At 38.0% G+C, this 16,690-nt stretch overlaps 1 protein-coding gene across 3 annotated transcripts in view; it reads left to right on the plus strand.

The window, feature by feature from the left end:
• ZRANB1 (zinc finger RANBP2-type containing 1) overlaps nucleotides 1-16,690 on the plus strand; it is a 75,066-nt gene that overhangs the window by 31,735 nt on the left and 26,641 nt on the right. Inside the window, exon 2 of one of the 3 annotated variants that reach the window (XM_032607325.1) lies at nucleotides 12,932-13,053. The exons of the other annotated variants lie outside the window; for them this stretch is intronic. The gene's annotated coding sequence lies outside the window, so the exon portion shown is untranslated. The remainder of the gene's footprint in view (nucleotides 1-12,931; nucleotides 13,054-16,690) is intronic. 3 annotated transcript variants of the gene reach the window in all.

Below are 16,690 nucleotides of genomic sequence, written 5' to 3' on the forward strand. Positions count from 1 at the left end.
TCCGAAAAGTATTCTTTACTTCTCCCTTTCTACCTGTCTTTTGCTCTCCAGATTTCATTAAATATGGTATTTTATGGTTTATCGATGTTAGGCATTTAAGAAAACTGTCTTAGTGTTTGCTCTGGCAGCACATATACTTAAAAAATCATCTCCAAAGTACATACACTAAGTATAAAATGTATAATGTGCATAAAATTTATACTAAGTATAAAATGTGAGACTTTCCCGTTTGAAATTGAAATAAAAAAATCAACCTCAGCCTTGTACCTGGTAAAATGGGAATGAGGAAGATTCAGTATTGAGAAGGGTAAAGCTAAAGCTTCCACGGTATTAAGTAAGTATCTTTTACATGACTGTTGGGTATAAGTTTCACATAGGTCACATTATCTTACGTGATGAGAGGAAGTTGGGGACGTCCAACGTCCAACATTTTACTGGTGCCAAAACCTGACACCAGTAAAAATGGAATCTGGGAGTGGGAGTGAAATGGTAATGGCAGAGGTGTGAATTTAAATGTGCTGTTGTCTCTGGAGTGTCAGCAGTGTGGTGCCAGGTTATTTTCTGGGAGGTCATGTCAGTGCTAATCATGGTCTAACTTTCCCACTGGACAGATGATAATGTCTCTAGAGATAAAGTAGCACTACCTAACATACCGTTTTAGTTCTGCTGTTGTATTGAATCAGTTGCCCTTTAGAAGAACATTTAAATTTGTGATCCCAAGTTGATCCCTTGAAAAGTTACAGGGTCAGATAAGAATCTCAAATTAAATCTGTGTAATAACTTTTGTATGCCTGAGCCCTGGACTCTCATATCCAGCGGCCGCCTATACAACATCTTCTCTTGAATATGTAATATTTCAAACTCAGTGAGGCTAAAAAACTGAACTGGTCTCTCAAATCTGTTTTCTCACTCCCCCCATTTCAGTTGATGGCAAGTTCATCGTTTTATTTGCTGCGTCCAGAGCCTTGGTCATCCTTGGTTTTCTTCTTTTTCTCTTATACTCCATTCTCACTGGCTTTGTCTTCAAAATATACCCAGAATCTGGCCACCTCTCAGTACACTGGTCCAAGCCATGATCCCCTCTATGTCTGTGTCCTCCTTTACAAACTGTTCTCTGAATAGGAGCTACTCTTCTAAAACTTTGCTTAGAACCCTCCAGTGATTCTCGCTGTGTTGCTCAGAGTAAAAGCCAATTTTATAGGCTCTCTCTGCTTTCTATCCCACTTTTATACAAACAGACGTTTTATAGGCTCTCTCTGCTTTTTCCCCACTTTTATACAAACAGACGTTTCCCTCTAACCTTATCTATTACTCTCAACCTCGCTCATTCACTCCTGCCCTCTAGCCACCTTTCTTGTCTGCAAATGAGCCTCAAGTTTTGTACTTGCTCTTTCTACTGCCCGGATTGCTTTCTCTAGATTGCAGGATTAGCTAATTTACTTCTTTCAGGTGTTTTCTCACATGTCACCTTCTCTGTGAGGCCTCAAATTTCAGCCCTGTCCTGTCCTCTCTTCCCCCAACTTTAATTTTCTTCACAACACTTGTTACCTCCTAATACACTTATTAGAAGTCACCTCATTTGTCTCTCTCTTGCTTAGAACTTAAGCTTTCTGAAGGCCAGGAATTTTGTCTGTTTTGTTCACAGCTGTTTGCTAGTACCTAAAACATTGCCTTATATATAGCAGGCATTGAAATTTTTGTTAATGAGTGAATAAACATTTGTGGAAACTGGAATTTGGACAAATAGACCTTCCAAAGACAAATAAACCTTTTTGCTTTTCTCCTAAATTTCTTAATTCTTTGCCTTCTTCCTAGCTTTCTGTACTTTTCACCTTACAGACTACCTGGAGCTCAACCCACTGGGAGCCAACTTGGCTTCTTCCTGTCAGGTGAAGACAGAGCAAGTAGGTCCCATAGGGTTTTATTGGAAAGAGTAGAGAGGCCTCAGTTTATCACTAGGCAGTCTGTGGATATGAAGAGTCTAAAGTCAGATTTCTTTATATTTAATTTCTCCGTCTTCCTGATGAATATTTGATAACTTGATGAATATATAAGGAAAAAAATCGTAGTGTTTTCTATACCTAGAGTCCTAAATCAAAGTTTTTACTTGAAAAGTTTTTATTCAGTTGTCATTGGACGTGTTGCTTCCTGTTTGGCATTTCGCCTTAAATAGCTGCATCTTTCTTCCATTTAGCTTGTCTAGTGATCCTGCTAACAAAGATGGGAAGGGTTTGAGATTGGGGGGCAGCGGGAGGGAGTGCTGTTGAAGGCGTAGGGGGAAAAGAATCATGCTCATATAACAAGTACATATTGAAACTGGAATTTTTATGCTGAAATGTTCAGTTTGCCCCATGGCAATGGCATTATAGAGAACATATGAATTAGTAACATCTCCATTGCTCCCAAGCTTTGGGGGGGCCTGCAGTATGTACTGGTATACCCTGTTGAGAATCACTGACTTACGAGCTTAACCAGAATCTCATTATCAAGGAGCATGTTGAAATGAAGTCATGAGGATTGTAGTCGTATTACTGAGCAAGATTTTGATGGTCTAAAAATATATATGATTCTTAAAACGTAGGCAGTACATTAGAATTAACTTTTTCTTGCACGTGGTCTACAAAAATATTGTTATATTTGATCTTATGTTTCCCCCTTCTCATAACTGTTGAAAATTAATATTTGTGGCAGTTGTTTATTGATGCCAATTGTATTTTGGCCCCCTTACTGGAAAGCTGTATACAGTGTTAAGTATAGGTGTCCACTCCAGAGTGTCAGATATAACTGTAGAAATATCTAAAACTTGCATGGTGTTAAACATGTCAGAATGTATTGATATTTGTTTATTTGGTTTCATTAACACGTTTTTCATTTTAACCAAAATTAGCAATGTATAGGCTTATTATATTTTAAAATGTTCTTTTCAATTTACTTTGGTATTGGTATTAAAAATCATGTATATGGGGCTTCCCTGGTGTCACAGTGGTTGAGAGTCCACCTGCCGATGCAGGGGACACGGGTTCGTGCCCCGGTCCAGGAAGATCCCACATGCCGCGGAGCGGCTGGGCCTGTGAGCCATGGCCGCTGAGCCTGCGCGTCCGGAGCCTGTGCTCCGCGATGGGAGAGGACACAACAGTGAGAGGCCCGCGTACCGCAAAAAAAAAAAAAAGATCATGTATATGGATGGTTTTTCTCAAGGAAGTAAGTTTTTAAGGTTGTATTAGTGTTACTTTTCTTCCTTTGGTGAAAAGGGTTCCCAGGCCCAGTTCCAGCATATGTGTATGTGTGTGTGTGTGTCTCTGTGCCTGTATCTGTGTGTGTGTCTGTGTGGTGGGGAGCTTCCTCATACCAACAGGCAATTCTCAGGCACCAGCAGGGTGACCGAGAATTCAGCTCAATTCTGACACTGTCTACCCAGAGGGAGAATCAGATTCCACATGTGAAGGGCTTAGCCCCACAAGACCTCCCTCCACTTCAGATGCCAGTCACAAGCCCAGGTTGTTAACCTGTACTTGTGACCAATTGGCTCTAAATCAGAGGTTCCCACGACCCCCCGCCTTGGGTTTGATTAGTTTGCTGGAACGCCCCATGAAACTCAGAGAAACAGTTTACTTACTAGGTTACTGGTTTATTATAAAAGGCTATGATAAAGGATACAGATGAACATCTAGATGGAAGGGATGTATAGAGGGCAAGGTTTGGAGAAAGGGCATGGAACTTCCATGATGCTCTTTCCAAGTGTGCCACTCTCCTCAAATCTCTGTGTGTTCACCAGCCTGAAAGCTCTCCAGACCCTGTCCTTTTGGGGTTTATGGAGGCCTCATTACATAGGCATTGTTGATTAAATCATTGGTCACTGGCGATCTCTGGCCTCTCTCCCCTCTCTGGAGGTCAGGGTGGCATAGTGGGTGGGACTGAAAGTCCCAACCCTCTAATCCCCTGGCAACCAGCTCCCACCCTGGGGGTGGGATCCAAAAGTCACCTTCCCTGAAGTGTTTTCAGGAGCTGAGGACCAGAAACCAGATACTATCCCATTACTTTTATCACTCAGGAGATTCTAAGGGTTTTGGGAAGCTGTGAGCCAGGAATTGTTCATGAAGATCAAACATATATATTTGGTCATCTGAATGACAATTTTTCCTATATCACAATATTGCATCTAGAAAAATCTGTTGCAGTGTGTAATCGTCTACGCTGACTTTTTAAATTCCTAGTTTTGAGATATAGTGTCTGGTCAAATGAAAGGAGTGTTGTGCACTAACCCGAACAGAATCAAATTAGCTTCAATGGAAGAAAAAGTCGTAGAAGGTTAGTTTTTGAGAGGTAGTAGTACTATGTACTGGAATGATAATAAGTTGATTTATACCAAGAAAACTACCACATCAAAACAAAACAAAAGGAAATTCTTGACATAAGACACAATGGTGATTTTATACATTTATTCAGATATCTTTGTGGCTGACGTTTTAACTCTAAAGGTAACTCAGGGCATATAAGTTATTGTAAAGAAAAAATTAGAAGAAACTTGTTTTCTAGTTCAGTAAGTACTCCTTTAGCCTTAAAAATTATTAATTTGCTCCACAGAGGTATTTTATTGATGACTTGTCAAAAAACACAAAACATTAGGTATCTTGAAAAATACAATATTAATGGTGAGGTAGTGTCCAAATTTGTATTTTTTACTTGCCCAGTACTTGACTTCCTTGTAGGCGCTTCTCCCCACCCCCTTTGGGTTTTCTCTGATTTACATGACTGATTTAAGTAGTGTGGCAGGTAGAATATTGCACTCTGGCCCCACAAAATGTCTAAATCCTAATCCCCAGAACCTATGAATTTGTTACTTTACTTGGCAAAAGGGATTTTGCAGATGTAATTAAGGGCCTTGAAATGGAGGGATTATCCCAGATTATCCGGGTGGGCCCAGTGTAATATGGGTCCTTAATCAGCAAAGGAGAGAGATGGGAGACTGAGATGTGACGGTGAAAAGCAGAGGTTTTAGTGATGCGGGGGGCCCTTAGCTGAGGAATGTGGGCAACCTCTAGAAGCTGGAAAAGGCAAAACTACCTTAGAGCCTCCCTGTGGAGTGCACCTTGATTTTAGCCCAGTGAGACCCATGTGGAACTTCTGACCTCTCCCAAATTTTAAGATAAAAAATTTGTATTGCTTTAAGTCACTAAATTTGTAGTAATTTGTTTGAAGCAGCAATAGGAAATTAATACAAATAACATTAAAAAAATTACAAATAGCATCTTAATTTGACAATTTCAGAAAAATTTAACTTAACCTTCACTGGTTCTGTGACAAAACAAGAGTTGTCGTTTTGTTATTTTATACAATGGAGAAGCTGAGGCGCAGAGAGGCTTACTGACTCAGTGTGATGTAAGCCATGTTATCCTTTTCTAGACAAGGTGGTATATAGGTGTGTTTGTAAGTAAAAACTCACTTCTTGTGTCTCTAGCCTTACACTACATTCATAGCAGCAATGGCCACAAATGTATGTATGTGTATCGGGGGTGGGGGGGAAGGTGGGGGCAGATTCCCAAACCAAGCTATTCTCAGATTCTCCAGACACCAGGGCATTTTACAATTTAACTCAATTCTGACTCTACCTGGAAGTAGCATCAGATCCCACAGGTAAAGGGCTCAGTCCCACAGTACTGCCTCCCTTCCTCCCTACCCCCTTCACGTGCCAGTTGCTAGTCCAGGTTGTCAGCTGTGTTTCTGATTGTAGGCTATAAATCGTAGGTTCCCACAGTCACCTCCTTGGGTTCAAATAATTTGGTGGAACAGCTTTCAGAACCTGGGAAAACATTTTACTTACTAGATTACTGGTTTATTATAAAAGGATATGACCCAGGAACAGCCAGGTGGAAGAGGTGCATAGGGCAAGCTTTCCGTGTCCTCTCTTGGCCACTACTCTTGCAGCACCTCCACATGTTCACCAACCTGGAAGCTCTCCAAACCCCATATTGGAGATTTTTATAGGAGCAAGATGGATTTAAATCATTGGACATTGGTGATTGTTTGAAACCTCAAGCCCCTCTCCTCTCCCAGGAGGTGAGGGTGGTGTGGGGCTGAAAGATACAACCTTCTAATCACTGGGTTTGTTCCCCTGGTAACCAGCCTCCATCCTTAGAGGCCTTCCAGAAGTTAACCTCATTAACATAAACTCAGAGGTGCTTGAAGGGGCTTGCTATATGAGCAACAAAAGGCTCCTATTTATTTCATCTTTATCATTCTGGAGCTATTTAGGGACTGAGAACAAAACTAAATATTACAACAAAAGACACCCTTATGGCTCTTATATAGGAAATTCCAAGGGTTTTAGGAGGTATGTGCCAGGAACAGTAGATGAAGACCATATATTCTTATTCACAGTGGTTTTTTCTTGCTTGATATGGTTGAAAGGAATACTGTTACTGGAACTTTGAATGATGTTTGATGCCTATGAATATTAATGTTTCAGTCCTTTTTTCCAAGTCAACTAAATAAGCTATGCCTATGTGAAGTTGATTGCTGTGTCCCAAGGTAATCATCACTTGCTAATTATTTCTTATCATGTCATAGCAAAAGCCCACTATTTGGGCTTGATTTTTAGTATGGCATTTCTCTAGTATTTGGTTCTGTTTGCTTTACTGTGTTTGGCTTATACTTGGTATACCTTAGCTTTGTTTGGACAATATTTTCCATCTTCAGAATTTTTCCTGCCCTGTAGAATTGCTTCATTTTAAGTTATGGTTGTATGCTGGGCCATTTTGTTTGATTATAAATTTGATTTTATATTGATACCAGACTGTTCTACTAAAAGATACTCCTATTTAGTGTCCCTTTTCCCTTCATATATTGTTTTACATATGAATGAATGTGGAGCCTGAAAGAAGTCTTCTTAGACTTTGACATTTAAAACCATCGCACTTTTTTAAAACATTAAAAAAAAAATGGTTTGAGTTAAAATATTCTATTAAAAGCTTTTAATAGAATCCAAAATATATGTGGACTCCTGCAGCAAATCTTTGGCACTGCATCCATAAAAGGAAAGTAAGCTGCTAGAATGCTGGCAATGCCTTGTATGTCCTTGGTTAACTTTGTGTGATACTCTTACATGGGATGTGTGCGTTTAGCTATAAAAACTGCGGTGACTTTTCACTCCATACACATTCTTGGTTGTGAATCTCCTTCCTGTCCCAGGTAGTTGATATTACAGGTAATAGAATTATTTTTAGCACTGTGAAAGGAGTATTACCTTCAGCTAGTTCTGTCTTGTTTTCAAGTTTCAAAGGATTTCCTCTTGTGCTTTTGGAACTCTGGATTTAAAATAACATTTTATGTCATGATTTTTAAGTGAATTGTGGGAATTCTCAGCAGTGTAAGATTCTAATCTGTAGAGAATACACACACATTTTATTCCCCCTGGCCAGTTTAGTCTGGCTTTTCAAAGTGCTTCCTGACATCTGGGATATGAAAGAAGCTTCCAGGAATGACTGTGTCAAGGCAAATGGATAGCAGTGGCAGAAATAGAGCCCCTGCAGTATCCTTCTGGTTGCCTTTAGTCTGCCTGAGACATAATTCCTGGCTTTTAGAAATGATTGATTATACAGGCCTGCCAACTAATAATGTGCCTCCTAATGCTGAGAAAAGGAATATGTGTGGTGAGCCTCGATTGTATGACAGTGACATTTGAATATGCATCATTGAGTAAAGGCTTTCATTTTTTTAAAAGCACTATATTAAATGAACACATTGAATTATGGAATCCAAAAGTATCGTTTAAATATTAAGTATAAAAAGATGTATTTAGACTCCAGAGACCTTTACTGTTTACCATAAAGTAACTTTAACTTTAAACATTAATTAAACTATGCACAGGGTTATAAAAATCAAGCAGTTATAGAAGGAGTTTATAAAGAAAAGCAAGTTTCTTTTTCTTCCCTCCACCTTCAGTCCTTATCTGTGGAGGTAACCACTGCTGTTCCCCATCAGCCTTTCATTCTGAGAAATTTCAAAACCAGTAGAGAAGTTACAAATATAATACATTGAACACCGAATGCTTTTGACCTAGGTTTTCTGATTGTTAGTACTTCGCCACATTTGCGAGCTCTATTTGTCTTTCTGTATGAGTTTTTCCTGAACTATTTGAGAGTTAGCTACAGATGTCATGACATTTTGCCCCTAAGTATTTCAGCCTTGTATTTTTATTTATTTATTTTTTTTTGTGGTACGTGGGCCTCTCACTATTGTGGCCTCTCCCGTTGCGGAGCACAGGCTCTGGACGCGCAGGCTCAGCGGCCATGGCTCACGGGCCCAGCCCCAGCCGCTCCGCGGCATGTGGGATCTTCCCGGACCTGGGCACGAACCCGTGTCCCTTGCATCGGCAGGCGGACTCTCAACCACTGCGCCGCCACCAAGGAAGCCCGTAGCCTTGTATGTTTTAAAAACACATTTTCCCTACATATTCACACAATATAATTATCCAGAAACTCTAATATTGGAAGTCCATATTCAATTTCACCAATAGTTTCACTAATAGCTATTGCTCCAACCCCATTCCATCAAGGATAATCCGTTTTATTTAGTTGTTTTATCTGTTTAATCTCTTCTAATCTAAATAGTGCCTCAGGTGGGGTTTTTTTTTTCCTGTTTACTCTTCATGTCATTAACATTTTCAGAGGCTAGGCCATTCGTTTTACAGAATAAGTCTCAATTTGGATGTGATTAGATGAAATTTAAACATTTACTTTTTCGTGGGAGGGAGGATATTACATAGGTGACGTTTGAAGCAGGACCTCTAATATCTCTGAGTAATGTCCTTTTATCCTTTTTTCCTTTTAAAAATTGTGGTAAAGCATACGTAACAAAATATGGCATCATAACTGCTTTTAAATGTACAGTTCAGTGGCTTTGGTACATTCACATTGTTGTGTAACCATCAATAACAACCATCTGTGTGCAGAACTTTTTCCACCTTGCAAAACTGAAACTGTATACAGTAACAGTAACACCCCAGTCCCCCTTTCCCAGCTCCTGGCCACCACCATTCTTTTTTCTGTCTCTGTGAATTTGACTACTCTGGGTACCTCATATAAGTGGAGTCATACGGTGGTGTTTGTCCTTTTGTGACCGGCTTATTTATTTCATTTAGTGTAATGTCTTCAAGGTTTATCCATGTTGCAACTGTCAGAATTTCCTTCCTTTTTTTAAGTGTGAATAATGTTCCATTTTATTTATATGCCACATTTTGTTTATCCATTCATCTGTTGATGGACATAGCAGTATTTCTTGTTTTATCAAATTTGGCATTATATACTGACTTCCTATAACAGTATATAAGGGTTTAATTTATTTTTAAATAATAAAAAGCAGAGCATACTCATTGCAGAGTATGTCAGAGGTGAGAAGAGCTATGAAAAAATATAGTTTATAATATTACTATCTAGAGGAAATCTCATATTTGTATTTTCAGTTTTTTAATATTTATTTTTATGTAACGGAAATAATGTACATTCTTTTTTGTTGTTGAATTTTACATTTTGAAGTAATTAAAATATTTTCATCTTTAAAAAAATGAATGTGTAATATGACTTCGAGTTGCTGTACTTTAAGTTAACATAGCCCTTATTATTGGCCTTTGGGTTATTTGAAAATTTTTTATTCTGATAGTGTTTTGATGAACAAAATCGTCAGCATTTCTAATGATTTTCTTAGGTTCCCAGAAATGGGGTAACAGGATCAAATGATGGAAACGTGTCAGAGGTATTTTGTGCATGTTGGTAAATTGCTGCGTGGAAGGACTGTACTGATTATATTCTCATCATCAGTGTAAGAGAGTACCTGTATAGCTGTATCTTTGCTGATGTTTGTTATTAATGGAGGCAAGCTATCTCATTTAATTAGTCATTTGTATTTTTTTCTGTGAATTGTTGATTTATGTCTTTTGTCCATTTTCCTTTGTGATTTTATCAAGTTGTATCAAGTCTATATGAATATAAATAATGTATATATTAAAGATATATACCAGACATATTTGCACATTTTCTTTACCTTTTTTTTGTGGGGAGAGTTATAACATTTTATCTTTGTTTTTCACAGTTTTTTGGATTGAACTAAGGATTAAAATATTTTTTACAGATAATTTCCGTTAATATGATTTATTAAATTCTTTCCCCATTGATTTGGGTGGTTCTGTCATATATAAAATGATTCTGCTTCATTTGTTTCAAGGCTCTTTAGTTAGTTTTTTTTTTTTTTTACATCAGTATCACACTTTTGCTTAAACAATTATGGCTTTATTAGATATCTTAAAATCTCAAAAGACAAATGTCCAACCTGCTCCACCCTCCACTTGCTTTTCAGAATTGTCTTCATTTTCACCTTTTATTTGTTTGTTCGTCCATTCATTTATGCATTCAGACGATCATTGAGTGTGCTTCCAAGCACCGGGAAAGAAGTCAGGGCTCTCAGTGAGCTTGTGGTCCAGTGAAGAAATAATTTAACAGGTCAATAATAGTGTGATAAGTTCAGGAGAGGAAGTATAGGGTGTTAGAGGAGGAGTATGTACCCTAATCTCATTTGGACATTTGGAGAGGGCTTTCAGGAAGAAATGACATCTAAGCCAAAACCTTAGAAGAGGGAAAAGAGTGCTTCTGTCGGAGGGAATTGCATTTGTTAAGACTCCAGAGGCAAGAGAGCATGGCCCATCCATTCAACTGAAAGAAGTCTATAGGGCTGGAGTATAGAATGGGAGCTGTGAGAAATAGCTGCAGGATAATGCTGGACCTTTCAAGGCCTGTTCATCTGGTTGAAGATTTTCGCTCTTAATGTAAGGGCAATGGTAAACATTTGGAAGGAGACTGCCTTAATCTGATTTGTGGTTTGGGAAGCTCACTCTGGTCATAGCCTAGAGACTAGATTGGGAGGGGGCAGCAGTGGAGGCAAGCAGACCTTTTAAGGAGGAAATTATAGCAATCCAGGTGAGAAAGAGTACGGCCTTACCTAAGGTGGAGGCAGTGGAAAATGGGGTAAGGGGGATGTATTTGAGAGAGACTTTAAAAAGGTAGGATGGATAAAACCTGGAAGAATTGATATTGGGGCTGAGGGGAGAGTTAAGAAAGATGCCCAGGTTTTTTGTTTGGACACTTGGGTTGGATAGCAGTATCATTTTTTCCTAAATGTAGAAAACATGAAAATCAGTTTTAGACATGCCATAGTGAGGATTCTGATGGGTTGTTGGTATGGGCCTGAAACTCTTTGGGGAAACATCTACCATTCGGTGGTAGATCCATAGTTTTATGTGGATAGTTGTGGGGCCATGAGCATTGACGGAAGCTGTGGAACCTTCTCTTGCAGTAGCGCATTATAGGGACTTTCTTGGTTTGTGCTTCTACTTGGGGACCACGTCAAGATGCACTGACTTTTAAATATCTCTTCCAATTTGATGATTCTCTGTCTTAATTCTATCAGTATTTTTGGCTAGAAGAAGAGTTATATGGACATAATCTGAATAGTATAAAGTTATGTTGTGAGAGGTTTTCTTCTTTATCCGTCCGTCCCTTTTAAAAAGCTTATTTATCCTCTAATTTTCTCACTGGTAAAAGAGAGTGGCTAGACTATTCCGTTCCTCTTAGAAGGCCAATCTAAAATAGAATAATTCTAAAAGTCTAATATTTGGTTTCAAATTTGGCCAGGATAACTTGACAGATGAAATTTTTACCTGAAGTCAAAAACTTTTGGACTTGGTTTCAGTGCAGAATGTGGTTTTGACGTATACTATTTTATTTGACCAGAACCTCAGATTTTAAGAACTTTAATATCCCTTCAGTTGACTTTTTGGCAATATTTTAAGTAACCTTTCTGATTGTAACTCACATTCATCTTTAACCCATTAACACTGATCCTCATCTCTGATCACCTTCCCAAAGATAACTTTGTGACATGTTCCTTTATATCCTTCCATTGTGCTTTTAGCAGTAATTCTTCCTGCATGGCAAGATCTTCTTTCTTATGAATGTACTCTATCAATTCAGGTATTTTTTTTCATGACTTTGGGGATTTATATTTTCACAGCAGTTTGGTTGTTAACAATCTGATCAAAGATTTAAGGAGGTAAGAGCACCAAAGTATAAGCTGCATTTGGCATAGTTTGTCATGGTTAATAATAGAACATTTAAAGGCCTTATTTAGAGATTATTTTGACTTCCCTATAATTTGAGTTTTTAATTTTTCTGAAGAGGATATTTTCAGGAGTTCCCTGGTGGCCTGGTGGTTAGGATTCTGGGCTTTCACTGCTTTCAATCCCTGGTTGGGGAACTGAGATCCTGCAAGCCGCACGGTGTGGCAATCAATCAGTCAATCAATAAATGTTTTCATAATGGAGTAAGTTTATTGAATGAATTGAATAGAAACCCATCGTGATAAAGCATAGATTAGATTAAGAATTTATTTCCAATTTGTGGTTTTCATCTCTTGGTTTTTTTGAAAAGATTGTTATTCAGTAGCACTATTCTAGGAATAGAAATGGTAGATTTTAACTTGTTGCCTTTGGTTATTATGTAAAAAATGCATCTGGGAAGTGATTTGTTTGGTCTGCTCAAACTATTTTTGGGATTGCCATAGCTTGTGTCTACTTAAGATACATTTAAAAATATTGAGGTCATTTTATTTAAAAAGAAGGTCATGTTTGAGTATTGAAAGAGATTGCTGTGTCTGTCTAAGCCAAGTTTGTCTTTGAACTATAGCCAAATGGTTAGGAGTATGAAGAAAAAGTATAACTGGGTGGTATAGTTTCCTTTTTAATATGCAAAGACAGTTAAGTGAATTAAACTCTGAATAGAGGAAAACTACCCAGACCTCGTAGCCACCACATCTGCATCTTTCTACTGACCATGGTAAAGGACATTCTGAACATTACCACTTAAAACTAACTTTTCTCTTTAAGGGCTCCTGAAATTGTGCCAGCTGACTCCAAGTCCACCCTGACCCCACAGCATAAACCATGCTGTGATGTCACAGCTACCATAGAACTCCAGGGTAGTGTTGAGCTGGCCCATGTGGGCTCAGGTAAGTCCTGGCTTTTTTTTTACCATTTGGCATTCTTTTCAAAGTTAGTTACCATTATGGTTTTATGTCAAAAGAAACAAGGCAAAACTTTGAAAACGGTGCCATATATGGGGGAAAAAATAAGTCTGTTTTCTAAACATCTATGAGCCAGCTCCATATTCTAACCAACGGAGTTCCATAGTAGCTGTGAAGTGTCCCCAGTGAGTTGTGACCCGTGACTTCAAAATATGTTAAATTCTACTCCTGGCCCAGCTTACAGAACAAGATGAGCTTTTTTTTTTTTTTTTTAATAATTTCACTTACTCTCAGGTCTTTATGCTTTTAAAGTATATTAACTTTCCTTTATCTGTAATTATGCACCACCACTTAGCTAGCTGTGTAGTTCACTCAATTTTGAATGTATATTGATACAGCAGGTTAGTTTTATAAAGTTAATCTTCTTAAGAGTGCCTTCAGCTGTCTTTTTTTTTTTAAGCAGGGGGCACTTGGTTTATTTATCTTCTTGAGAATCTATTTTGAATCTCAAATAACATCCTACAGCTTGGCTTGGGTTGTTATTTTTAAATTTATTTATTGTTTATGGCTGTGTTGGGTCTTCGTTTCTGTGCGAGGGCTTTCTCTAGTTGTGGCAAGCGGGGGCCACTCTTCATCGTGGTGCGTGGGCCTCTCACTATCGCGGCCTCTCTTGTTAAGGAGCACAGGCTCCAGACGCGCAGGCTCAGTAGTTGTGGCTCACGGGCCTAGTTGCTCCGCGGCATGTGGGATCTTCCCAGACCAGGGCTCGAACCCATGTCCCCTGCATTAGCAGGCAGATTCTCAACCACTGCGCCACCAGGGAAGCCCTCAACTGTCTTTTTAATTTGCCTTCATAACATGGAAGAGGAAGGGACAGAACATGTAATATTTAACGTTTGTTAAATTTTCAAAACAACATATTAAGATGCTTTAGTTACTCTTGGAGATAGTGTGATATGTCAGTGACCTAGAAATCATGTGTACATCACCTCTTTCTCTTCTGCTGGAACTTTCCTGCTTTTTCCTGATCTTTGTTACTTTAAGTGAGGTTTTACCACTTAGATTTATTTACTGTATTTTCCTACCTACCAACTCTTTTACTTTTTTCGGCTTTCCGTTTTATTCCGTAATCTTAAAAGGTGGTAAAAACGTAATGTTATGTGAAGAACTCAAAGACATTTTCTAAGTTGTTTTGCATATAATCTGATGCTTCCCCACCCCCCCCCCCCCCAAGTAGAAAACATGTGGTAGCTAAAACTTAAATTATCTCAGTATAGGCCACATTCTTTAGACACCATGTTTACAGTGAAAACCCATCTGTGAAGAAACTTTAATCACTGGCTCCTCTTGAGCAGTGTGTAATAGAGATACAACAAAAATTAGGACAGTTCATTGACATTCTCATGAAATTTGATTTGTAATAAATTTACTCATCTTTGTAGCCAAAAACTCACCAGTAACTGAAACTGTGAGCTCTAAATTATGGTTAGTGGAAAGAATGGAATTATATATTCCCAAACATTAGACAATAAAATAGTTTTCTTTTAAATATTATTTTGTCCCTATACTTAAATTTGTGTTTTTCATGTTCTGGAAAGTTTGGAGGTTTTTTATGCTGTGATGAATAGAGAACAGAATCTATTCTGTTCTCTATTCTGTTCACCCTCCTGTGTATGTTCCATGCTAGTCGGGGCAGGATTCCCTATTTGCAGTTTAGTGCAGAGCTTGTGGTCAGGGGAAATAATTGTTTTTTATGTCTTGGATTAGGCCAAATAGAAGTCCAGTTTGTGTGTGTATATGTCAGCTTTATTGAGATACAATTCACATACCATGCAGTTCATCATTTGAAGTTCTGTTTTTATTAAAAACGTTTAGTTTGAAGGCAGACTGTAAATGATAATTCCAAAGCACAGTTGCTGACTTTGTTGTGCTGTTTGGTCTGTAATCCTCCCCACCTTCGGCTAGCTAATTAGTTTCTAATTACAGAAATCCTTCAGAAACATTAGAGAGGAAATGAATTCTTAAGCAAGTATTTCTAAGATGAGATTCTTTAAGACATCAGCTATTTGATGAGTTAGCTAAAAATAGTGAAGACAGTGATTTAAAAGATCTCCCCTTCCTCCAACCAAAAGAACAAAGTTAGTTGACGTTTACCTTTAGACTACTTCATCTTTGTCTTTGGGAAACAAAAAAATATATGTGTGTATTTACACACACACGCATATACATGTACTGTGCAGGTCTTCCTCTTTATCTTTTCAGGTAAATCAGACCTTTTGGTCCTTGTGTTGCTTTTGGAAGTGCCTAGAACATTTCTTACATCATACAAAGAAATTTTATAAATACATATTTTTAGGTTGAAGCTAAGAACTGTAAAAGGTGTGGTGATACTGCACACACCTAGAAATAGTTATTAATAGCTTTGATAGAACTGAAGTGAACAATAGTTGCCTTCATAAGGAAATATATACACACAAAAGGAAATGGAGTAGGGCATGTTCAGTTTGAAAAAAATATACAGCATTAAACTATTCAAAAAGTTATGAGCTCTACTAGATTATTCTCATCTGTTCATTAAAACAAGTTAAGCAGATTTTAGATTTGTGTGTCTGTTCTTCAGGTTTGCCCTTTTGAGAAGGTTCACCTACCCTTGTCTCATGCCAACTATATTACATTTTAGCCTTGGTGATTTCTCCAGGGCACTAAGCCTTGTAAGGGTGTGTTGAAGTCCTTTATGTATTGCAGTGGGGGCTATAGCTGTCCTTAGGTGTTTATATTGAGGAATGTATTAACCTACGTTGCTGTGAAAATAAAAATTTCTATAAGGTATTCTCATTTGAAATCATGGATTGTTAACCTGAAAAATATATGTTTCAGGGGGAGGGGGTCATTTTTCTGGCGAGAGGATCTAGTTTTGCAGAAGGGATCTTTCATCCCAGAGTTGGAAAACTTGGAAGCTGGCTTTTTGTGGCTCACAAATGTGATGAAGGACTGTTTTGAGTATAGGAATCATGTTTTTACTGTGTTTATGTTTCTCACAGTGCCCAGCATATTGCTTTATGTGTCATGGGCATTCGGTGAATGTGGAAATTATCATTTTAAAGCTTTGTTATTTTTAATAACAGGGGAACTTGTTGCATTGTACCGATCTGTAATAATCTAAGGAATAGGTCTCATTTATCTAATTCCTAAGTCAAGATAGCAGTTGAAAATGCTTTTTTTAAAGTACCCTAAGAATATTTCTAGCTAGTAGTAGCATTTTATGTAACAAATTTTTCTTGATGTAATTTAGAAAACAAACTTATTTAGTCCTACAGTCTTGTATGTGTGTGTGTGTGTGTGTGTGTGTTTAATACTATTTGTGGTAAATTTGAAGCTAACCTACACCTTCATTTTTTGCCAAGGCTCTTTATTATCCATAGATGTACTGTACTGCTTAGTGAATAGGATTTTTGTCATTACCTAGCATTAATTTGTGTTAAGAATAATAGCATGGTTCAGTGGGAATGGAAAGTTCTTTATAGATTTGGAAAAATTGATACTTGTTTTGTATCTCTACTCCCCAACTGGTTTATAGTGTTTTATTTTAGCCTGTTTCTGTTCAGAATCATCTAGCTCAAGT

Source organism: Phocoena sinus, chromosome 16 (assembly GCF_008692025.1).
Source record: "Phocoena sinus isolate mPhoSin1 chromosome 16, mPhoSin1.pri, whole genome shotgun sequence".
NCBI lineage: Eukaryota > Metazoa > Chordata > Mammalia > Artiodactyla > Phocoenidae > Phocoena > Phocoena sinus.